The 24,710-nt window shown below is 40.6% G+C and overlaps 1 pseudogene; it reads right to left on the minus strand.

Annotated features, from left to right (window-relative positions):
* On the minus strand, nucleotides 18,271–20,265 carry LOC100625937 (annotated as a pseudogene).

Raw genomic sequence — 24,710 nt, forward strand, 5'->3', positions numbered from 1 at the left:
AGAAACAAGTAATATTTGGAAACTTTCCATTATTGCTTTTATTTGCTCGACTCTGTGTCTTTAAATTCAATCCCATATTGTACAAGAAATAGGACAAATGTGAAACGGATTTATTAGAGTTACAAATATTTATTTGAGGGGAAAATACTATATAGATTTAATTAGACTCCCCCCCCCCAAATAAATTCATCTTATTAGTTGAGAGCAACATGTATGCATACCCACTGTATTTACGATTAGAGGAAAAAGAGTTCACAGAATTATTTTCCAGAGCCATTCCCGCAGGGGTGATCACTTCAATCATCTTTTTGTTTTTAGGGTTTTATTAGGAATGTGATGGAGACTCAGAGTTTTCTCTTCCACCGCATCAACAGCCTTCTATAATAATTGAATCAGGGTTCCAGAACAAAAAGGATAATATCTCCAAATGGAATAGTTCAGGAGAGCTTACTGAAAGGATTACTTTTAAAAGTGTTAGTAAGCTTATAGGAAATGCATGAACTAGATTGAATTACCTGGGTTTAGATGAAGTAGGAGGTTTTGCCATTCTGAAACATTAGGTATAAGGAGACATTATTGGAACGTGGAAAGGGTTGTGTCCACAGTTGAGATTCCTCAGACAAAGGATGTGACTTTTGGAAAGGAATCATGTACATCCTTCCAACCCTGGATTCAGCATGGAGGGAGCCAAGAGTATAAATGTCGTGATCTCTGTCTCTCCCTTCTCTCCATCTCCCCCGCCGCCGCCACCCAGTTTCTCCCAGTGGAGGTACCCAGTAGAACTCCAAGGTGCAAAGAAGCCTTATTGATACAGTGCACGTATATCAGGCCTGTGAGAGGATGAAGAATTGTGAAGGGCAGAGAGCTTATCTAGAGGAAAAAACAATGGGTATCCAGAAGATTTAAAACTATTATCTACTAAACAGACAGTTCTCCAAAGAAGACATACAGATGGCTGGGAAACACATGAAAAGATGTCCAACATCACTCATTATTAGAGAAATGCAAATCAAAACCACGATGAGGTACCACCTTACACCAGCCAGAATGGCCATCATCCAAAAGTCTACAAATAATAAGTGCTGGAGAGGGTGTGGAGAAAAAGGAACCCTGTTACGCTGTTGGTGGGGTTGTAAATTGGTGCAACCACTGTGGAAAGCAGTATGGAGATGCCTCAGAAAACTAAACATAGAACTACCATTTGATCCAGCAATCCCACTCCTGGGCGTCTACCCAGAGAAAACCACGACTCGCAAAGACACATGTACTCCGATGTTCATTGCAGCACTATTTACAATAGCCAAGACATGGAAACAACCTAAATGTCCATCGACAGAGGAGTGGATCCAGAAGATGTGGTACATATACACAATGGAATATTACTCAGCCATTAAAAAGAACGAAATACCGGCATTCTTAGCAACATGGGTGGACTTAGAAACTATCATGCTAAGTGAAGTCAGCCATACAATGAGACACCAACATCAAATGCTTTCACTGACATGTGGAATCTGAACAAAGGACAGACGGAACTTCCTTGCAGAACAGATACTGACTCACAGACATTGTAAAACTTATGGTCTCCACAGGAGACAGTTTTGGGTGGGAGGTGGGGGGAATGTGCTTGGGCTGTGGGATGGAAATCCTGTGAAATCAGATTGCTATGATCATTATACAACTACAGATGTGATAAATTCATTTGAATAATAAAAAAAGTAAAAAAAAACCTATTATCTATCAGATAATTCATTATCTCTGTATATGAAACTGTCATCACAATATGCACCCAAAATACACAAAGTATAAGTATAACCTGATTGTTAAGATAGTAATGGGGTTTCAACAAAAAATAAAGTCTCAGGGTTCCAGTGGGTTAAGGATCTGGTGTTGTCACAGCAGCAGCCCAGGTGCAAGTGACGTGGGTATGGCCAAAAATAATAATAATTTTAAAATGTTTTCAAATTAAAAAAAATGAAGTTTCCTCTTTGTAAAGAAGGGCTATTGATGCTAACTCCAAAAATAACTTTTGAAGGTTATATAAGGCAATTTATAAAAGGCGCATATCATTACATTGCCACACAATATTAATAAAAGGTCTTTTTGAGGCGCTCATTCCTCTAGCAAAATTCCCCCTTTTTTCAAAGAAGTAAGCTCATTTTTTTTTTCCAATTGAGAGAGACTAAGAATATTCTTAGTGTTGCCAGCACTTGAGATTTAATCAAGAAAGACTTTAATGCGTGAAGCTTGTTAGCTTAAATGGAGAATGTTCACAGAGTGGTGTGTAGAGGTGTAAGTGCAGAAGTTTGAGTGGTGAGGGGTATGGTTAGTATCCAAAAAAGGAAATAAAGCAGCAGGGATAGAAATCTTTCTCCATACTTACTAAAGCTGAAGGTGTCAAACAGTAAGATTGACTGCTCAGTGGATGAAGCGCTGACTTTTCACCACAGGGACTGTAATTCAAGTTCAAAGTCATACCTGATTGTCACAGCTGGGACTGTGGTTGAAGCAATATCTAAGCCACCCATGCGGAATGCTGGAATCAAAGGCTAGCAATGAACAAGTCATATTTATTTCCTTAACATGGGCCTTAAAGTTTGAAATTTTGTAAAACAAAACAACCACCACAAATCTGGTGGCTTTAGTCTCTGCATTCGGAGCATATCTCTGACAGAGGCCATCAACACCTACTGCAGCATGGTTGACTTCACATCTGCTTTGACAACTTTTCTGTCATTTCAATTAGAGAAATTTAGGGCACATACAAATATAGTTGCTTTCAACCCACTGAAAGCACTCCTAGGTGCCTAGAGGGACTTTCCAAAATGTCTGTTTATGATACACTACTCCAAGCATAAAAAATTTCAAATGTTGAGTTGTGATCCACTATAAAAGCCATGAATGTTAATAACTCAAAAGATATCACCGTAAAAACTCTGTGGCATTCTTTCCCTCCCACACCCTCATTGTGTTGTCAGATTATCATTAGGCAACATAATATCATCTGATGATAATTGTCTCATGAAGTTTCTATATATATAGTAGAAACAGAGGTACATTCCATTTACTTGAAAGCCTATCTCTGCATGCAGGGTTGGAAGCATTAAAAGACAGGTTCCTTATGAAGCATCTGGCATATAACATAGAAACAAAAAAATAAACCACTCACCATATCCATGCATCCTGCTGTGACATTCTAGCCTTTGCCAGTCTTCATTGTCCCTAATACAAAATAAGGACAATCGTTTCTGTGCCACACTGACACTGAAGAATTTGAAAAGATGTCAGATACCTAGTAGAGTGTCTTACCTGTAGTAGTATTCCAAAAAATCTTCAACACGGCATAAAGCTGACTCTTTAAATAAAATATAAGTTAATGAGCTATTGGTATAAATATGTACAGACATTGCTCCAAGTTACACATACCAGTCTGAGAATACTTGATTCTGAAGGTGTTGCTTGTCAACAATCATTTATTTAAGGAGCCATTAACTCCTATTAAAATTAATCTAAAACTGACAATGTTTCTATTCCTGGAAAAAATCAGCCCAATATCATTGTGGTGATGCTGATAGTATGCATTCATATTTACATACTATAGATAACTGAAAACTTTGTCACTGCATGAATAGCATTAAAAAAAAATTCCTGAAGCACTCAGGTTCTTAGTAGTAAGTGCAACATCAGCCACTTAGAATTGTTCAGAAAGCAGCACTAATTGAAATGGTTCAAATCATCCATGGACTGTGTCAAACATCATCCCTTATACATCTGTACCTGGAAGGAGTACTGATTTTGTGTAAAATAATAATTTTAAGATTAAAAAAAAACCTATTTAATGCAAAATATTGGTCACCGTATCATATAAATCAATGTTCTACACTAAAAACAAATTAATGAAAGCTTGTTTTCCAAGAGACTATAACAAGTTGTTTAAGGCATCCCCCCCCAAAAAAAAATGTTTGCAAGCATATCAAAACTAGGTATATGTTGCCTTATATTTTACAAGGAAAATCTATTTTTTAAAAATAAAATACAGTTGGGAGTTCCCCTCGTGTCGCAGCAGAAACGAATCTGACTAGGAGCCATGGGGTTGAGGGTTCGATCCCTGGCCTCACTTGGTGGGTTAAGGATCTGGCGATGCTGTGAGCTTTGGTGTAGGTCACAGATGCAGCTCTGATCTGGTGTTGCTGTGGCATAGGCCAGCGGCAACAGCTCTGATTTGACCCCTAGCCTGGGAACCTCCATATGCAGCCCTAAAAAGACAAAAATAAATAAATTAATTAAATTAAATATAATTGATTTACAGTACTGTGAATGTTTCAAGTGATTAGCAAAGCAATTCATTACATTTGTTCAGATTATTTTCCATTGTAGGATTATTACAAGATATTGAATATAGTTCCCCGTGCTATCCAGTAAATCCTTGTTGCTTGTATATTTTATGTGCAGTAATTTGTTCTGTTATCGGATTAACAGAAAAACAGATAACAGCATCTGTTAATCCCATAATCCTAAATCGGATGGAGAAAGACAAATTTTACATGATATCACTCATATGTGGAATTAAAAAAAGAAAAGGAATCTATATACAAAACAGAAACAGAGTCACAGACATAGAAAACAAACTTATGGTTACCAAAGGGGAAAGGTCAGGTGGGAGCGGATAAATTAAGAAAAATCTTAAGAAAGAGAGATGAAAGAAAGTCTCGTGGCTCTGTGCCTGAAAATCATCGGGAACAAAATACAATCTAACGTGATATAATATGACATGTATAGTGACATTATATGCTATATGGTGCAATGGCATGTATTTGTATCTCTGTGGTGTTTGAAATGGATCAGTGTAATAAATCATTGGTTTTCAAACAGTATTTTTTGTTAAGGCCGTTAACACCTTTAGTTTCGAGATTGTACATGAAATGCCACCGTCTCTGCATTTTGCTTCCCCACCTTACTTCACTGGGGACTTCCCAGTGCAGCTAGACCTTGGTGGAGAAGCGGAATTCAATTGAAAACTAAACCACACCAAATTACACTTCGCTAACCTAAACCAAACTGACACAAGCACTAGAGCTGGGGATGAAAAGTATCCAAATATGACCTGCTAAATAACATGCTAATAAAATATTCACTCTATTGCTTTGATAATATGGCCGCAGATTTATCTGATCAGAGCTTTTCTGAATCCTTCTGAATAGGAGGACTCTCTGCTAGGTTTTTCATCTGGGAAAAGGTAAGAGACAAAATTATGCAGAGAGGTGTTTCCTTCACCATAGGTACATCTCAGGTCTTCTACCTCAAAGGCCCAGAATCTCCACTTCAAATTTAACTATGATACAATATAGATCACTCCCAGGAGGGCTGATTTCAGTAGAAAGGCTCAAGAAAACCTATGTGCAATGAAAAGGGCAAAGTAAATGACTGTATCAAGAAAAGTGACTTTTGAAAATCTTCTCCTGCAAGACAGGACAAAAGAGTAGTATGTGAATAGCAACCGGATCAGGTTTACACACACATCAAGAACTACAGGGAAAGTGAGGGTTTTATCTTCTGACTTAAAGGTATAGTAGCATGAAGAAATGGATAAACATGCAAAATGAGTTAAAAGCAAAGAGCCAATATAAGAAACAAATTTAAGGTGAAATAAATGCATCAAAGAAAAGAAAAGTGACTTTTGGAGTTCCCTGGTGGTACAGTAGATTAAGGATCCAGCACTGACACTATTGTGGCTCAGGTTACTGCAATGGTGTGGGTTCAATCCCTGGCCTAGGAACCTCCACATGCCATGGGCATGGCCAAAAAAAGGTGACTTTTTACATTTACCCTAAGAGCAATATAGTCAAATTAAGCAGAAGCCAGATGCTCAGAATTTGGCTTAAAGAGATTTGTGTCCTGAGCCAAATGTGCAAGTGTCAGAATCCTTTAACGTGATGATTATATCCTATCCATGGTGATTTAACTCTTAGGTCAAGCAAACTTGCCCTTCAACAGCCTTTGAATGAACGATACTCATCTGCTTCTCTATACCAATTATTTTTTCCAAGGCGTGCAATAATCTTATTTGACTGGCATGCTTGTTGATTGGGCTTTGGAAACCTGTTTGGGAGTGTTCCTTCATTGAGGTATTCAGTAAATGCTTCATCTCTGGGACATAAGCACTTAGGTCTTGTAAGAGAGAAGGGAAGATGGTGAATCACTGGCCAAACAGGTCAAATCTCCTTTTTGAGGCAGAGCCGTGTAGGGGAAAATGGTCTTAGGAGTCAAAGTTACCTAGATGCTAAACCTTGGTCCTCCTATATTAGCTCTGTGACCTTGAGGACTGTGTCAAATACCTTTGAGTGTCAATCCTCTCCAGTGTCTTGACCTCATGTACTGATCATAGATACAAAATTGCCTAGTACCAGACAGGTGTTCTGTTTACATTCAATATTTCTTCTGTTCTTTCTCTCTTGCCCTTAAGACACTTAAAATAAAACTGAGATGACAAAATCACATATGCCTTTGGAATTTACATGATTCTCTTGCAAAGAAGTCCAAAGAACAGAAATAGCATTCTGTCTCAAAAAGCTAAGAACACCCACATGATTATTTTCTCTCTTCTAAATCTTTGCCAAATCATAACACTAATAGATGCGTAGGTCACTAACGTTCTAGCTACAGGCATCTTCCTTTTCATCACATGTCCTCCAGCTCTTCTCTCTAATTTTTGTCTCTTCTCTCCATTGTATTATCTTTCTTTCTCTGAGACAGATATGTCCAAATTTTTCTTTTCTCCTCTGAAGTTTCAAAAGCTACACCTTACATGCTGCTTCTCAGAAAATTAAAGTTAAATATTAGCAGAGTGCCTCATTTATTCGTTAAAACTTAAAATCAGTGACTTCGTGGCTGAGCTGGTCTTTAATGACAATGATAACTTTCATTATTTACAAATCACTGCTGATGTGTGTTTTGTTTAGTCTATACCTAGTGTTTCTTAGAGTTCACGGCTGACACAATGAGAAGAGAATACAGAAACTTTCTTGGCATTATCCTGACGCTAATGAGAGGAAAAAGAGGTAGATTCAGGAGTGTTTCAACCTCTGCTTAGAAATCAAATATGTGATGTCTAAGGTATTACAAGGAAAGCTAGATAAACATATGCGCTATTAATTATCTATTAATTATTATCTATTAATTATGGGAACACTTAGGCGGGCTATAAATTGTGAATACCCATTATCCACAAGGCATGATAGTAGGCATTTTACCCAAGGAAAAGGAACTTAACATTTGCTAACTGTTTGCTAGATCCTGGAAACCAGGCTAGTTTTTATGTGTACATTTTATTTAATCCACTAATCCTCAGAATGTAAAACCTTCTTTTTGTAAATGAAAAAATAGTTTCAGAAGATTTACGGACAAAGCAAGTAAGTAGAAGAGGCAGGGATTAAACAGGTCTGAATAATTCCCCAAATTTTATCCTTTCAAAAATACCAAGTTAGTACAATCAGGAGAGTAAAAATCCTATTAACGACTAGGGGATCATTGAAACTGCATTTCTTAGAGTTATATAATTAATGTTTTTTCCCCTCAAATATAGTTTCTATATTGAAGGGAATACAGTATGCAAATTATTAGAAAGTTTCTTCAAAGTAGTTTAAAATATCAAACACATTAAGGACCATTCCAATTTTTTTTTTTTTTTTTTTTTTTTTTTTGTCTTTTTGCTATGTCTTGGGCCACTCCCTCGGCATATGGAGGTTCCCAGGCTAGGGGTCCAATAGGAGCTATAGCCACCGGCCTACGCCAGAGCCACTGCAACGCGGGATCCGAGTCGCATCTGCGACCTACACCACAGCTCAGGGCAACGCCGGATCGTTAACCCACTGAGCAAGGGCAGGGACCGAACCTGCAACCTCATGGTTCCTAGTCAGATTCGTTAACCACTGCACCACGACGGGAACTCCTTGGGCTGGCCAATTTAATAGGCTAATGAGTGGGAGGATTATTATAACTATTTCAGAGAAAAAGGTGGGGGTTTCCAGGAAGTGGGCCATGACCCACGCTTTGGCCTCCTATGGTTGGCTGCAGAACTGTCATGACACCTGTGGTCATGTCATTCAGCATCCTGATGTGTTACAGTGAGTGTATAATGAAGCTCAAGGTCCACTGGAGGTCAAACCACCCACCAACTTGGACTAAATTGCTTCCAACCAGTTTCTGTCAGGTCCTCAAGGGCTATGCCATTCTTTTAAGGTTTGTGCCCAGCCCCGTCCCTCCTGTTTCAATGTCATAGTTTTCTGTTGTTCTCATCTGGTGACCATTATTCTCTATATGTTAGATTCTGGATATTTTTTAGTATCAAATATGATTCACCTGGTATGCTGTGATCGTATGGGGAAGGACCAAGTTTTACTTTTTGTATCATTTACAATACTGTTGATTAAAAATATATATACAATATTATTTGTTATATATATGTGTGTATATATATATATACACACACACACACACACACATATGCACAACCTAAAAATGGAGAGTTAAGTTTTATTTGGGGCAAAATGAGGACTTAAACTCAGGAAGCAGCATCTCAAGTAACTGAGAAAAACAAGGAGTTGAAGAGGGAGCTAGAATATGTAGGAACTTTGCAACAAAGTAACAGGAAGAAAATCACTGCTAATAATAGAAAATTAGATATCTCAATTTAAAGGATTGAGCACTTTTCTTTGTTTGGGAAGACCTAAATTCTGGCCTCATTGAAATCACTCCTTTGTCATGCACTTCAGCTATCTGGGGCCAGCATCCTGTGTTTTCACATCCTAAAGTTTGCTCAGGGCTCCCCATGGGGAGTGGCTTCAGTCTGAGGGCTGCTAGATGGCAGGTGCTCTTTGTTTCCTTCCCGAGCTCCCTCAGGGCTCACCAGCTCACCCTTGGAGGTGGCCACAATCCCTGACAACTGTGACATCTTTTTTTTTTAACAGATATGGGAGGTAGTATTTTATTTCTCAATACCCATTAAAAGACAAACACCAAGAGTGACATATTACAGTCAAGAAATGTGGGATAGGCTTTAGATCAAATTTATAGGTTTGCGATCAAATGCATTTATGTGGCTTACTAAGTTAGCCACATAAACTTAGGCCAGTTAATGAATTTCCTGAGATTTGGTGTCGGCAAACCTTATAGGTGGTTTCATGAAATTTTCAAAGCTATCTCATGGCCATCATTTTTAAGAATAGCCAGGGGGAGTTCCCGTCGTGGCACAGTGGTTAACGAATCCGACTAGGAACCATGAGGTTCGGTCCCTGCGCTTGCTCAGTGGGTTAACGATCCGGCGTTGCCGTGAGCTGTGGTGTAGATTGCAGACGCGGCTCGGATCCTGTGTTGCTGTAGTAGCTCTGGCGTAGGCCGGCAGCTACAGCTCTGATTGGACCCCTAGCCTGGGAACCTCCATATGCCGTGGGAGCGGCCCGAGAAATAGCAAAAAGACAAAAAAAAAAGAATAGCCAGGGCTTATTGAAAACAGTTATATACATTGGATATGTTACTAATCTTGTTTATAATTAGTTTCTTCATCTGTATAATGGATATAAAAGTAATTACTATCTTGTAAGACTATAATGGATATTAAAAAAAGGTAATGTCCTAAATTTCTTTGCATGGTGCTTGTATAAAAGCTCACCATTTCAACAATTTTACCATTTCCCTCAAAATGACCAATGGCATGTCTTCCTCTGCACCCTCATTCTATGCTCTCAATATCTGCATGCTTTACTTATCCTGGAAGAATTCTCGCAATCCAAGTAAAGGAAGAGGACCGATATAGTCTGTTAGAACTAGAACCTGTAGCTCAGCTAGAGGAGGATGATGGTTCAGAGAGTTGAATAAATCCCCTTCTGTTGTTAAATAAGAAATACTCATGTGAGATCATCTTTTCAAGCATAAGAAGCAAATAATAAAAGGAACATTATGAACCCTTTGAAATGCAGCAAAAGGAGCCATGATTAAAATTTTAGCAAGTTAGAATTATTAACAACAAAGCCTGACAGTTTCATAGTCATAAAGACACCGAACGAAGGCATGATTTGTGACTCACCCTTCAGAAATCCCTCTGTATCTTCCTCTAACATTCCATTTTCTTCCTTTAGTAAAGATCCTGCAGTGTCATTACCTATTTTCCCAGCGAGCCAGGTATGTTTTAAAAGTTCAGCTAACATTTCTTTTCATCAGTGAGCAGAAGAGAGACCCTTTTGCTTCTCCTGTATTGATCCTGTCTAAAAAGAGGAATGTCGTTGAGGAAAATGGATCAACCCCTTTCTTTAAGGTTTCAAAACGGACACTGTCTTTCTTAGATTTTTTTCCATTTTCTCCCTACTACTAAAAAGGTAGGTGGTACTCACTGCTCCAACTATAAATAAGACTGAAAAATTATGAATTGTGCCATAGCTAATTTATAATACTTAAAGGAAAGGCAACCTGATATAAACATATTTTAGTGAGCACCTATTAAATGTTAGGCATGTGGTGTTAAATTTACATATAATTCTCTAGTAATCTTCACAAAGATGCAGTGGGATAGGAAATGTTAATCTTATTTTATAATCAAGGAAACTAAGGTCAGAAGGTTGAAAAGAAATGAAAATAAATATCCCCCTGGAAACAATAACTGTAGGAGTGAAAAACTTCAGAGCAAAATGGAATGAGCAATGAAGTCCATTTATTTACTTTCTAGCAAGGAATAATATTATTACTACTAATAGTTCATATTATATCCATAGTTCAAATTTATTTTGAACATTTTTTCATTTTATTTCATTTTAGTATAAACTGAAAATATAGAACTTTTAGGTATAATTTTTTTTTTAGGGCCACATTTGTGGCATATGGAGGTTTCCAGGCTAGGGGGTCTAATTGGAGTTACAGCTGCTGGCCTATGCCACAGCCATGCCGGATCCTTAACCCACTGAGCAAGGCCAGGGATTGAACCCGTAACCTCATGGTTCGTAGTCGGATTCATTTCCTCCGTGCCACCACAGGAACTCCTAATTTTCTTATTGAATTACTTTAGTCCCCCTCCTTTTCAGAAGCACATTTCAAATCATAGAGAGCAATTGGATAAGAAAACCATGTTTGTGTGCTTGTTTGTTTGCTTGCTTTTGATAGAATAATGCACTATATATAGTGCCTAGACCAGCTCAGCAGGATGGGGCTGAAGAACGGGTGCTGTGAAACTTAAGGAAAAAAGTTAACATAAAACAAGACACAGAGACATTTATCCTAAGTAAAGGTGTGAACCAGGGGACTCAAGGTCTCAGGGACCAAGAGCACCGCCTCAAGAAACCACACTGCTTTTATTCTTCTGTTCTTTAGGATAATGTCAAGTGAGAAGGGGGTTGTAGGTGCAGGGTATAGGGTTTTTTTGCTGGTTTTTTTTTTTTTTTTTTTTTTTTTTTTGGTCTTTTTGCCATTTCTTGGGCTGCTCTCGTGGCATATGGAGGTTCCCAGGCTAGGGGTCGAATTGGAGCTGTAGCCTCTGCCTACGCCAGAGCCACAGCAACACGTGGCTCTGGATCCAAGGCACGTCTGTGACACAGATCCAAGGCACGTCTTCGACTTACACCACAGCTCACGGCAATGCCAGATCCTTAACCCACTGAGCAAGGCCAGGGATCGAACCCGCAACCTCATGGTTCCTAGTTGGATTTATTAACCACTGAGCCAGGACGGGAATTCCTAGGTTTTTTTAAGTTATTTTAAAAGTCACATAGCTGGTTGCTGGTTAAGATTTTATTCTGACCTTTAGGCATTTAACAATCATTAGCATTTGAGGAAGCTTGGCATCAGCTATCTATGCATAGCATCTAGAAAATAACCATTGTGCTCCTGCAGATGGGCGTGCCTATCTGCAGCAACCCCCGCATGCCTAGGTTTGTACCTCGGGTTCTCCTTGCTAATGCGTATCCTGCTAACGACCCCTCATAAACCTCTTGGGGCCATGAGGCTCCTCTTTCTTTTATTCTTAAGAGGACGTATCATGCTGTGCAAACAGCTTGCCAATCTACACAGGTCCCATGTGCCTAGACCAACGCCTTAAGTCCTCATTCAGCTGACCCTATGAATAATTTATGCCTTTAGGTCTTTGTTCTTAAGTTTAAGTCATTTACCAGCATTGCGACTGTTTTCCAAGCAGGAAGATGGGGTAACCTAAAGCAGGACAAGATGGAGTTTTCAGCAAAGAGGCTAAGAAAATATTGTAGAAACATGTCTTGCGACAATATAGGATTGCCCAAGAGTCAATTCCCTTTTATATTAGCTAGCTATGGGCAAGTGCATTGACTCATAAAGGAATATCCATTATTTTAGATATTTTTATTAATGGCCAGCTATCTGAGTCAGTAGCAGAAATAATGAAACTAATGCTTTCGAAACCATTGTCGAAAATTATAATACAAAATGCAGAGATATAAGAAGCATGTGCAAATGGATTTTATCGAATTTTCAGTATTCTCCCTTACACAGAAAATAGATATATTTAATTTGTTTATTTGTTTATTTATTTATTTTTCCTCAGATGAAATCACTGTGAAGCACACATATTTCCCTAACCAGAAGTTTTATATGTGAGCTGTTTTGACAGCTTCCTAAATCTTTATTCTCCTCTTAGAGAATCCAACCAACTTCTTTCATTTCCACATTTTTCAAAAGGAAATCAGAATCCCTGAATGATGCCATCAAATTGTTCCCTTGCCACTAGGATGTGTTTAGTGATGCAGGGAGAAGAATGAGAATGCAGAGTCCATGAGATAATTCCTCTTGGTTCCAGGCCTCTGCAACAACCTGCACACCCCTGGAAGGGTGGGGAGTCCAATCTTCCTGAATGTGGGACTTTAAGGCTTCTCCAAAGAGATACAATTCAAAAAGCCTCTGGCCAAGATTAGAATTACCTGACCCTTATCACCCCACCTGTCTCATTGTAATCCCCCCACCCACGCCTTCAGCAACCTGGCCTACTCCTTCCTACCCCTACTAAGAAAGCTACCTGGCCCACTCTTCACCCTGCTCCTATAGGGGCATTATATGCCCCTAACCTACCAGCAATTGTTTCATTAGACCTCTCTTTCTCCAGTCAATCAACAGCTCAGCAGGTGGAGTGTAAGACCTCCTCTCTCCCTCCCTGAGCCGTAAAAACAGATATGACCCTGCCACAGGGTCGGCTCTCCCTGATCAGAGTTGTTCTGCTGCACTAGTAGCATCCCTTATCTCAAAAAACTTAGCTTTCTTTTCACCCCAGCTATGAGTCTGGAAGTACTTTTTCCAACCCACCCATGGCGCATAACACAGAAGGCTTTGTGGAACACGCTGTAAAGCTGACCTAAGGGGGAAAGAAGCATAGGGAATGGGGGTAGGAGGATGACTGTTTGGCGGGCCCAATGCAGGCCACCCCACGATGCCTTAATGGCATGTTTATTATTTTGAATTAAAGACACTTTATTTATTTATTTATTTATTTATTTATTTATTTTTGTCTCTTTGCCATTTCTTGGGCCGCTCCTGCGGCATATGGAGGTTCCCAGGCTAGGGGTTGAATCAGAGCTGTAGCCACCGGCCTATGCCAGAGCCACAGCAACGCGGGATCCGAGCCGCGTCTGCAACCTACACCACAGCTCATGGCAACGCCGGATCCTTAACCCACTGAGCAAGAGCAGGGATCGAACCTGCAATCTCATGGTTCCTAGTCAGATTCGTTAACCACTGCGCCACGACGGGAACTCCTAAAGACACTTTAAAAAGAACCCACACAGAGGATACTTTGACCTTCCTTTCTGTCTCCCTAAAAGCAGGAAGTCTCTCCTGTGAAAGGTGCAACCCTTCATCTGGGGCAGGGGCAAGGACACCCTTATCACCAGATATAGGAAATCAGTTTGGGCTGAGAATCACAAAACTTTAACTTCCTTAATTTACCACTCTAAATCCAAACTCTGTCTAGATTCTTCACTAAGTACCCACATCTAAGTTTCTTTGTCTTGTCAATTCCTCATAAATGTGCTTCTTTGTCTTAAAAGTAAAACAGCTGCTTTCTTAGGCCATTCCTTAGTTTCTATTTTTTTTTTTTTTTTGAGAGCTCTGAGTACAAAATTAAAATTAGTGTCTTTTTCTCCTGTTTATCTGTCTTTGTGTCAATTTTATTGTGAGTTCAGGCAAAAGCAATCAAGAGGAACACAGAGGGAAATTTTCCCTCCCTGGTAGTGTGTGTGTGTGTGTGTGTGTGTGTGTGTGTGTGTGAGAGAGAGAGAGAGAGAGAGAGAGAGAGAGAGAGAGACTTTTTTGGAAGGGGTTCCTGCTATTGTTTAATTTGAGATAATTTTACAGAACTTTTGTGAGTGGTATAACTAAAGAAGAATGAGTTTTCATGCAGATTTTGTATTGAAAATGTATCCCAAACACAGTCATCTCCTTTAAAAATAAGGCATTCATCGGATTGCTTTCGTGTATTAGAAATAAAATGATTTGAATAGACAATTGATGAAAAGAAGAAATACTGATGAAAAGTACATGTGGAAATATTCTACCTCTCAACAAACAAATAAATACAAATCCAGTTTCAGTGTTAGAGACAAATGAGCAAATGTAAAAAATCACAACATTTAATATGAGATTGTTTACAGTAAATGGGAAGTTTTACCTGAAGGTGAGACAAAAACTGGAGTAATCTTATCAGAAGGTGTCACAAAATATGTCAAATTCAAACTCATTCTCATAACCAACCCTTAACACTTAACCCTATCGCAAATAAATCCTGAGAGTGCAACAAACCAAAGGAAAAAAAATCAAAAATAACAAAAATTAAAATATCCACATTGTTTACATTGTAAAACCTTATTCAAGATATTGAACACTAGGAAATGACACATATAGTTGGAAAGAGAGGAATATACAAGTAAATTACAGCATGCTTTATATGAAGGAATATTATGCAAGGATTAAATTTGTCCTTGAAAAGTTTTGTAATATCATGGAAACATTTGTTTTACATTACATGAAAAGGCATATACTTTATACAATATTTAATATGACATCACAATTATTTATGGGTTGAAATATAAAGCATAAGAAAAGTATACCGAAAATGTTAATTTTTGTCAGTGACTATATCTGTTATTATGGGTACTTTTTTCCCCCTCTCTTTTTCTATTTTCTATATCCCATATATTTTCTCATGAGCACATATCAATTTTTAAAATGAATAAAAATAAATCTCATTGAAATTATTTTTAAGATGAGCCTTAGTGTTTGGAGAGCTTGTTGAGCGGGATGTATCATTTTATTAAAATCTAAAATAAACTAATCATCAGCACCTCCCCAAAATATGTGAAAGGTGTCATCCGAATAGCATGGATTACTTCTTCAGAAAACTAGATCGCATTCCTACTTCATTTTTATTTTAGAAAACTCACCTTTCAACCATCTACAACACGGGCCATCATTCATATCGAACTTAATTAGAAAACAGTTTGGAAGTTGGAGAAATTCCTAATTTAAATCAATTAAAGGGAAAGTTGTCAGGTTCGCTTTGGGTTTGCTTTTCTCTACTTTCACAGCAGGACTGAAGAGATCTGTCTTCCCCAATCTCCTTGCCTTCCTCCAGGATTATGTCATAGTGTTCGGTGTGTAAATCTAGGAACTCATGGTGGCAATTAGCATCTGAGACTCCTGCCACAGCCAGGAGAAGTTCGGGTGACAAACGGAGGCACCCCAGGATTTCATGCTGAAAATTCTTTGATGGGTGCTTTCGTTCACAAATGACATACCTCTCGTTAGTGGGGCCAGGCAACCCTGTACTCTAGTCCTATTTCCGTTCGGTGTTGAGAGCTCTTCCTTCCCTCACTCATGCCCTAAATCCTATTGTGTCACAGTTAATCTAGTTATCAAATGGAAAAAGCATGCCAGATAGTGATTATTTAAGGAGCACATGCCTTTCACTGAGTAGATCATTATAGGTTCTTTGCCTCTCCCTTGCTAAAATAAGATTCCTTGCCTTATCTGTGGCCTGCCTGTATCCTTGCTGCCCTAAAATGTGTGCTTACTCTCCACTTAACTTTTATAGACTACTTTCTGTATAGTAATTTCATCTTTGCCTTCATTCTAAAATCATTATCTGCCAAGCACAGGTGATAAAATATATTCTCTATAGTGATGATAGATAGATATATAGATAGACAGATAGATACATAGATAGATTTTTTTCCCCCTAAATTAGGGTATATGGTCGTTTATGCATCTGCCTTATCTCTAAGGCTGTGGTCCCTGAGAACAGGCACTGAATTTTAATCATTTTTAGTATCTCAAGATATAGATGGCTCTCAATTTATGACTTAGAATGAATGAACGAATGAATGAATGAATTAAAAAAATAATATGTGTTTTACATGACATTTGAGTGCAAAAGTAGTAGAAGATTTCAAAGTGGTGGAATTTCTTAAATCTTTTAATAATTTGAGAAAGTAATCTAGGATATTTGAAACTAGACATTCTTTAAAGTTCCAGAATGTAGTATGGTTTATACACGATTAAATCAAAATAAATTTCTAGGTAAGAGACTAGAAAGGCTGGACTGTATTATAGTGATGTACTCAGAATATTTAATGGAAACTTCTAGATAGAGGTTGGAAAACTCTGTTCAAACTTTCTCTATAGTCAAAATAGATGTGAATGTCAAAACAATTACCCAACAAATTAAGATGATTAGAAATTCTTTTCCCCTTACATGATTTTTATGTGTTCCTTTGTCTCCTATCAGTTTGTAAATCTCTTAAGGTCAGAAATTCCCCTCTTTTTTGATGTTCTAAAATTGTTTCTCCTACCTGTGTCTTAGTAGGTATTCATTTAGTTAATTGTTGTAAACTAGCTACTATAGAATAAAGAGGCTTCCGAGATCTCGGTTCTCTTGCTTTTGGTAGTTTCTTCTGGAACCTCAATTCCAGTTTACCAAGGTTCTTTCTGAAGGGCTGGTGTCATGTGGAAGAGCCCAGGGCAGACAAGGGGGATTGCTGAAACAAGAGGTGTCTAAGACATAACAATTTTAAACTCTGCTATGATTTAAAATGGTCACTTTTTTTTTTTTTTTTCCCCTTTTTAGGGCCATAACTGTGGCATATGGAAGTTCCCAAGCTAGGGGTCAAATTGGAGCTGCAGATGCTGGCCTACATCAAAGCCACAGCAAAGCCCAATGCCATATCTGAGCTGTATTCTGTATTGCTTGTGGCAGTGCTGGATCCTTAACCCACTGAGTGAGACCAGGGATTGAGCCTGCATGCTCATATACCAGCCGAGTTTACAGTCTGAGTCACAACGGGAACTCCAAGGTCAGACACTTTCTAAATGAAGAATTTCTAGGCTCACATGTAGATATTATGATTCAGTGTTCCTAAATCACTACCATTCAGAAATACACATTTTATTTATTTATTCTTTATTGAGATAAAATCGACAGAAAACATTACATTAGGTTCAGGTGTACAGAATAATGATATGATATTTGGATATGTTGCAAAGTGATCATGACAATAAGTCTAGCTAACATCCATCACGTATACAATATACTTTATAGCATATATTACAAAGACACTTTATTGAGGTTTTTCTACATTAATAGCTACAGAAAACTAGGAGGGTTGAAGAAAGCAGCTGCTGTTTCCTTCTGCACAGGTCATTAAGGAACTTGTGGGGAGGGGAATTGGGGGGGTGCCCTGGTAATGACCAGAGGGAGAGAGGACCACTGAGTGCTTTCTGGCATAAAGAATCTGATATGAGGGGAAGGGGGGCATCTAACAGCCTAGCTGTCATGAGGGAGGAAGAGGTAGAGCCACTGAGGTCACGGAGCTTGGAAATCATTGCGTCAGAGCCTGCATTACATCCTTTAAAAACATGGTACCCATCACCACCTTCTTACTGTTGACCATCAGCTGAGTGGCTCTGGTGGGTGCGGCATTCCAGGGTCAGCAAGACAAGTCTCCCACTGGTCACTGTCCTTGCTGCACTTACCGTGCACCCCACAAGGAACACAACCCAGGTTGGTCACATTCTGCACCGCTATGTGATCTCGTTCATGCCTGTCAGATTTCCCTGTTTCTAAACTCCTTCCCGTTCATGAACACAGAGCCCTCAGCTCTGCAGTGGCTGGTTGGGGACACAGACCCATGGGGTTTGTGTTCACAGCTGGAAGCACAGCTGCCTAGGTTGAGTCACAGAAATTAATGCTCATTACCACAGCGACAGATTCTCTCAGTGCTAGGGGCTCGAATTCAGGATGCTGATGCCAGCAGGAAGTTCAGAGGATGCTTGCCTGTGGGCCCTTGACAGGATATTGGAGCTGGAGGAGAAGTGGACACACACAGCCACCACTTGGTAGTGCTAGGAGAAAGGATGGCTGCTGAAGGTGTAGCCCTCAGTCAGCCCCTTACCAGCTAAGAGGTGCAGCAGCTCCTGCTTCCCTACATTTGACACTGGATTCAGGAGTGAGGACACCAGTGGGAAGTTTTTGAGTGGCAGACCCTCTAAGTCAGCAGCCAGCCTGGTGGACACAGCTGTGGGAGGAGAGTTGGGCTGGACACTGGGAGGGGTGAAGTCCTCAAGATCAAGCAGGGAGATCTCCTTGGCTGCAGGGCATTTTTGCAGCTAGTATCTTTTGTTTTTTGAATTCTTCCAGGAGGCATGTTCCATCTGCCTTTCCTCAGACTCTGCTATCATCTCAGATTCGGATGAGCTAGAGCTAGAATCCCTGCTATCATTGGGGGAGGAGGCTTTTTGCTGTCTGGCATTTTTTTCCTCTTCTTTGTCTTCCTCACCTCATCTTCCTTCTCACTCTGATCACTCCCACTGCTCCCTTTCTCCTCATCCTCATTCTGGTCTTCATTACTGGACTCATTGCTGACTCCCCAGAGCTGCTCTTGCTGCTGCTCTTACTGTACAATTCGCTCTCAGACTGGGAGAGCACTGCCTGCAGGCTCCGTAGGATCTGACTTCCCATCAGAATTTGTGTAGAAGGGTTCTTCCTTCCTCTTGTCTCTTTTTTTTTTTTTTTGTCTTTTGTCTTTTTTTTTCTTGTTGTTGTTGTTGCTATTTCTTGGGCCGCTCCCGCGGCATATGGAGATTCCCAGGCTAGGGGTTGAATCGGAGCTGTAGCCACCGGCCTACGCCAGAGGCACAGCAACGCGGGATCCGAGCCGTGTCTGCAACCTACACCACAGCTCACGGCAACGCCGGATCGTTAACCCACTGAGCAAGGGCAGGGACCGAACCCGCAACCTCATGGTTCCTAGTTGGATTCGTTAACCACTGCGCCACGACGGGAACTCCCTTCCTCTTGTCTTGATGTGATCAGTCGGTCCATTCAGATGCCTCCATGTTGTGCTCAGGTCAGTGTGGGGCTTCCTCTGGAGAGTATGGGAGCTTTGGGTAGCCTGTGGCCTTGCTTTTGAGCAGATGGTACAGTGAACCCATATGAAAAGTGATTCTGGTCTTTGAAGAATGATTCCAAGACTGAGGATGGTCTGGGTGCCAGGAAGAGCTTCCTGACACGGTGGCCGAGGGTCCTGTAACACTCTGAAGGTACATAAGTGGCTGGGTGAAGTGTGTTTGGTCTCCTACATTGTAGTTCTGGTCATACTTGGCCAGATTCAGTACATACAGGGTCAGCAGTTTGGTTCGATTACAGTGGTCGGGTAAAGTTTGATGACCAGGTTGATGACCTGCAGCTTGGTGATGTCTTCCTCTGCTGTGAAGGACTTGGCTGTTTTTCTCAGGATGTCAGGTGCATTCCTATGGTCATGCTCACAGTTCTCACCGATGAGCCTCAGAATGCTGGCTCAGGCCATGGACACCTGGATGTCCTCTGTGAGCTTTGCCAAGTGCTTGATGAACTCATGGTGTGCTTCACACATCTGCAACAGCTTCTTCATGATGGCCACTGACTCTGTGACCTCAAGCTAATCACAGTGGAATAGAAACTGCACCAGGTCTTTGAGGCAGATGTCACTGACTCAGCCTCTCTTAGTTGAATAGTATCCAGGGGCTTGGACCATGGCTGCCACAAAGTCCTTGTCTCACTGTGGATGTAGGTTTGGGATTTCTGTAGGAAAATATGGGTGTTAGTCTCATTTGCCAGGTTGGTCAGTGCTTCCACCTTCAGGATTTTATCTGGGTGGGGTTGAAAGGCCTCACGTAGAAACTCTTCTAGTAGGGCTCAAACATACCTGAGTCCTTGATGGACATGGAGCACCACATTTGCACGTCACTTCGGGGAGAGCATGCATCAGGTACTTGGGCCCCTCAGTTGCGGAAATGGGCAGCAGGTGGTGTGAAAAGGGAGGTGGGCCAAGTAGAGGGAGGAAAGGATTGTGGGGGGGCATCAGGAGGTAGAGGACATCAATGGGGGGATGGGAAAACTGGGGTCAGTGCAGGGTTAGGTGAGCTAGGGTAGGGAGGTTGGAGGAGATGTGATGTACTCAGAGTCCTGGGGAAGGCTTTTTTAATTTTGTTTTTGTGTTGTTGAATTTATTTATTTTTAGCACAGAATATTTTATTCAACAATTTCCAGTGCAAAGATATGCCTTTAGGCAAAACAGCTTCCTTAAAGGAAGCACTTTTTTTTTCTTTTTAGGGCCACACCTGCAGCCTATGGAAGTGCCCAGGCTAGGGGCCAAATCAGAGCTACAGCTGATGGCCTACACCACAGCCACTAACAACAGTGGATCCAAGCTGCAACTGCAACAATGCCGGATCCTTAACCCCGTGATGGAGGCCAGGGATCAAACCTGCATCCTCACAGAGACTACACTGGATTCTTAACAGGCTGAGTCCCCACTGGAACTCCAAAGGAAGCCTCTGGAATCAGAAGTTGCTGGCAGCTGACACAGAGAACAATGGGCAGGGCTGGACTGGAGGAAGCAGAGGGGACCAGGAGGGCCTCAGGTTCCAGGAATCACACCCAGCACTGATCAAGGTACATAAAAGACGGTCTGTCAGCAATGTCCAGCCTCCTTCACTGTGACAAGAAAAATGAATTTAGTCCTACAAGTCTGTGAAAACTCGCGGATAACATTGAGTCTCTCCTAGATCATTAGGTTAACCAGGAAAATGGAAAGGACCTGTGCTAATTCCTCATTTACCCCATTCCCACAGGTAGATTTAATATACCCAGTAAACTAGGATCCCCCAGCAGAACCTACAGAAATTATTTTCTAACGATTTTTATAAATATTGAAATCTTTTCTTCAGTCTCTGCAGAATGTGAATAGTTTTCAGGTCCATGGTGGATGAAGACTCAAAGCTCTGACTGGGTCCGATAAGAAGGGGTAATTTTTTGAAATTTAATACGCCTGCTGGTCATTGTATTCACCGCTGAAGATCTTAGTGTGGAACAAGTCCCACGTGCAGTGCGTGGGAGGCGGGGCAAGGGGCGGAGCCTAGAGGTAAAAAGGCGATGGCGCGTCTCGGCTGGGGGTCGCCGGCTGGAGAGTTTGGAGGTCGTGCTTTCAGCCCTCCCGCCCTTAGAGCGTGTTAACTAGACCTCTGCTTCTCAGGCTAGGTTTTGAGACCAGTAAATGAGCCTCGTTCAAGTTATGTGTAGACACTGCTGGCGTCACCACCTGTGCCTTGAGCTGGGTAAGTGGCCTTCGCGCCTTTTTTTAAATTTCTTAGTTCGTGTCTTGAGGATGCGCTCCCCTGTTGGTTTTTAAAATGAGATGTTTTGGGAACTTGTCTCTCGGGTGCAGGTCTTAAAAGTCGGGGTGCTAGGTGTCGGGTTCAAACCCTTCGTTCCTCAGGGAGACTGGTTCGACTTAGGACTGGTGTTCCCTCGCTGTGTGGGGCACAGGCACCACGGGTGGCGTGTGGGCTTTACAGAGAGGTTGTGTTTCAGACACTAGTAGCTGCTTGGCCAGGGCCTTTGCTCATTGGCTGGAGCTGTAGGAGTCACTCAGACTCTGTTCTTACGGTTTTTCTCAGAGGAAGTTGTTCCATGTGTAGTTGGAGTTTCAGTGTGTTTGTGTGAGGAGGTGCGTTCCGGATCCCCCTGGGGTGTCTTGGAGTCAAGACAGCGCTGGAAGGCAGGCGTCTGCGATCTGGGATCTGGGTGCCCTCTTGGTTGGGGGAGGGGCCGACCCATTTTAAACAAGCTCCAGCTGTTCCTTCTGTGTAGGTGGTTCACAGGCCATGAGCTAAGAAACTGCAATGAGCAGTAGCACTACTTCCACCCCTCCTGCCCCTCGTCTAATAGGTCAGGTCATTATACCCCCTTTTGGACGCATATCCATAAGGTAGGGTGTGGTTTTGCCCAGGTGATGTTGGTAAACATCGGAGCGAGATGCTCAATATGAAGCTTTAGTCTTCGTTCCAAAGAATTTTCTTGGGCGTTATGTTTCTGTTTTCTCACAGTGGACACCTACCCTCCCATCACAGTAACAGTCCATGTCCCAATTTAAAACATTCAGGCATTACCTAAATAGGTAAAGCAGCGATGAATTTTGCTGTTTCCCTTTGGAATCTCTTCTCAGCTTATGCTAAGCTTGTGGGCTTGTGGCAAGTTTTAATGCTCCAACAATGAGCTTGAGAAGGGTCTAGAGGCACAGGGACTCTCCGTGTCTTGGTGCTGAGGTGACAGAAGTCACAAGTAGCAAATGAAGAAGAGATTGTGTGTGTTTTAAATACAGCACCTATATGTTGTATATTTGTAAATGCATGGAAATTTTTTTTTTTTTTTTTTTTGGGAAAAACATGCTGATCTGGCTACATCCAGGGGGAAGAATTAGACATAAGTGGTCTTTAGTCAAAGTGGCCTTTTTTTAATTACAGTAGTTTGCTGTCAGTGTTTTTGTCAAGATTTAAGTTGATTTTGTCTTATAATTGCCACATTTTCAAGTACATCCTGAATGTATAAAGTTGTCAATAATAATGCCTAATACTTTACCTATATTTAGGTTAATAATAACAGATTATAACAAAAGGTGTTTCTTATCACAAGAACTTTTTTTTTTTTTTTTTTTTTTTTTAAGAAAAGGTGAAAAGTTTACAATGAAAGATTCTCTCAAGGTGTGTTTAGGCAGAAAGCTCTCCAGTTACGATAAAGCAATCCCTATTTAAGTCTGTTTCAAGAATATATCCCAAGAAATTTTCTAGGAGCAATTTTGAAAGAGGGATTCCCCCCCCCCCCCCACCATGTGTCATCTGAAAGGTGGTTAGCTCTGGTCTGAAGTACAGAATCTCTGAATGGCTCAGCGTTATGTACAAATGTATGGATAGATGAATGTCTGGGATATGTGAATATATTACTAAGTTGTTAGAAAATAAATCATCTTGACAGAGGTAATGCCATATGCGCACATACATGATATGACGTCCCTGTGTTTCTTCACAGTGGGACACTTTCTTAGCTGGGATTTACCTGGCAAATGGCAGTTGATACCAGAAGAATGCAATATAAACATTATGAGGCATGGAAGAGAGATACAGAGAAGATGCTGAGCATGGCATATAGGTTAAAGCTGTAGGTCTAAACCTTGGCTGGACATTATGATTGCCTAGGATCCTTTTAAAAAGACGTAGTGGTGACCCACGCTCATAGATTCTGATTTAATGGCTTGAGATGGAACTTAGGGTAATATTAGTTTTGAAAGCTCCCCATTTGATTCTTCTGTGCAAGCAGGATTGAGAAATCGCTAGAGTAGAGCAAAAGAATCCATAGTGGTGGGTGGTGAAGTGTATTGGTAGAACAAGTGTGGGTGGCAATCAATTGATTTAACATTGTAAACCTGAAGCATATTTTGATCAGTTGTAAGATCAGGCCTAGGTAATGCTAGTAAGGATTCTGAAACAAACCAGCTGTAGGGCACAGCAGGGCAGCAGAATAATTTGAGACACATTAAAATGAAGAAAAACCAGACTAGAATAAAGATTGTTTATTCTAGGACCTGACCAGGGCCGTTTCTGGTAATTTTCTATTTCGTTGAATCAAAGACTGCTCTAATGTAGGTGTCTGTCTTAAACTTCTCACTGCAGGCTGAACATAAATAGATGGGAACATACATGCAGTAATTTCCATGCTCAAGTATTTTGTCTATACAGGCTAACCAATGCTCAGTGAGATCCTAATTTGGTAATCAGACCTACGAATAATTGATGCTAAATGATTCTGTCTTCATTATTGAAAGCACAGCCTTAAACTGTCATGCAGGTGTTACCCTTCTACTATTCTGTATTTAAACTATGTTTCCCACCTGTTTTGCCCTGGTCTTCCCGGGTCCATCCATCTCTTCTTGCTCTCTTCCACTCTTCTGTTGAGTGGGAAAGCTACATTTGGGGCCTCACTGGCTGGACATAGCAGACAGTATGTATGCCTGTCTTGCTGATTCAGGTCTCTAAATGCATGAGGATCTTAGAAATGTTTGCTATGGTTAGCAAAATAAACATATACGTAAAGAATTTGCTAGGTCCCAGAAACGTACATGCTATTCACAACTTGGATGATTTTTTTTCCTATTATTAAATAAAGGTACAATGAACTTGAAAGATTTTGATTTTTCTAATCCTTTTTATACATCCTCATTTATTCTGTAAAGTATGATATTTAAACATTCATCCTTTTTTTTTGTTTGCTTCTTTGTTTTTAACTTTACTCTTTTTTTGAAAAGCCAGCATGAGGCTTTTGGATTATTTTGTGTGTGTGTGTGTGT

Source organism: Sus scrofa, chromosome 6 (genome assembly GCF_000003025.6).
Source record: "Sus scrofa isolate TJ Tabasco breed Duroc chromosome 6, Sscrofa11.1, whole genome shotgun sequence".
Lineage (NCBI taxonomy): Eukaryota > Metazoa > Chordata > Mammalia > Artiodactyla > Suidae > Sus > Sus scrofa.